At 34.5% G+C, this 1,609-nt stretch overlaps 1 pseudogene; it reads right to left on the bottom strand.

Annotated features, from left to right (window-relative positions):
* Positions 1-334: 334 nt before the first annotated feature.
* LOC145518131 (programmed cell death protein 10 pseudogene) lies at positions 335-1,030 on the bottom strand (annotated as a pseudogene).
* Positions 1,031-1,609: the final 579 nt, after the last annotated feature.

The following is a 1,609-nucleotide window of genomic DNA, read 5'->3' as shown; positions in this document are numbered from 1 at the left end:
TGCTTTCAAGTTAAAATGTCAGAAACGAACACCAATATTTACAATTCTTTTAAAGAATGTTATATAATGACACATTAAGGCATAAATTCTTTTGCCTTATAATTCTTAAAAGAATGATAATAGCAAAAGTGATGCAAAATCTTCAGTGTGAGATTACAATTAAGCTACATTTTACAAAAATATGGTGTAAGATGGCAATAATCCCATTCAACACCCTGGATTATTAGATCCCTTCAGGAGGGACTGATAATTTATACAGTCAAACTTTAAAATGTACAGTTAAAGGCAGTCCAATACTGCCACTGAGAAGTACATCTCTTAACATTTTCAACTCTCAGGCCACAGTTTTGAAGGTCTGAAGTATCAAGTTGGTTTGATGAATTAGTCGGTTGGCACTTATGAACACATTTATTGCTTTGCCATCTTTAAAATAGGTTTTCAGAGTATCACTGAAACTTTTGGAGTACTTTACGAATTCTTTCTTTTGGTGTTCAGGTGCCCTGCGGTTCTGGTATTGATATTTCTTGAAGACATTGTTTACTGTATCAAGAAGTTCTTTTATTGCACTAGCTATATCCTTGGTTGTCTGCAGAAACCTCACTCTGTCGTTGATCTCATCTGGGATCTTACTGAGAATTTGTTTAAGTGCTCATGCCTTTTCATTTAGGTCCTGGAATTCTGGCTCTGGTCGTTCAATCATATACTCTTCTACATCAGCAGCTGCCATTCGAAGAAGGGATTCTGTGAAGTTGACTTCTACACTTTCTTTTCTCTAAAATTTTCATAATTATGTCTTGTGTGAGTCCTGGATTTTCTTTTTCAGCCTTAATGAAAGCTGCTCTCAGTGTCTGAGCTGCAGACCGATTTACTCGTTCTAGCTCATTAAACACAGGATACATGGACTGCATAGAGGGGCATAGAAACCATCAAAGTGGTCTCAGCTTCATTCTTCATCTCTTCCATTGTCATCCTCATTCAAAAGCCAGCTACAGTAGAAAAAGCAGTGCTAAAATGCAGAGGAATCTTCATTCACAGCAGTCTTTCTTCTCTTTTTTTTGTGATAAAAAAATAAAGCACAAAACATATATTGACCGGCTACTGAGGTACTGACTTCATTTCCCACCTTTGAAGCCCTCTTCAACTCCTGGATCAATTCACTCTGGTGACGCCAGAAGGACCTGAGAGGAACCCTAAAATGGACATTTCTGAATTTTTTTTTCTGCATATATAAGTGGGACATGGTGGTGAAGAATAGAGAAACCTGGTGTGCTGCAGTCCATGGGGTCTCAAAGAATCAGACACGACTGAGCAACTGAACAACAGCAAATAAGGGTAATCAACATGGACATCTAATGTCTTGAATAAATTAAGACACTTTTATAACTTCTATTTTATAAGTCTTTTTATAACTTAAGTTTTTATAACTTTTATAACTTAAGTTTTATATCTTTTATAACTTGTTATAAATCTTTTATAACTTAAGTTTTTAAGTAACACAAAATAATTTGTTTCAAAAGAAAGGTAAAATTTATATTTTTATTTTTGGATGCTCTCAAATTTTTGTAAAAGAGTTATCCAAATATTGTCAAAAATTATCTAGAATGTATGT

Source organism: Giraffa tippelskirchi, chromosome 1 (genome assembly GCF_054371585.1).
Source record: "Giraffa tippelskirchi isolate mGirTip1 chromosome 1, T2T-mGirTip1v1.2.pri, whole genome shotgun sequence".
Lineage (NCBI taxonomy): Eukaryota > Metazoa > Chordata > Mammalia > Artiodactyla > Giraffidae > Giraffa > Giraffa tippelskirchi.
Note: the sequence above shows the minus strand (reverse complement) of the source record. Positions and strands in the feature narration are given on the sequence as shown.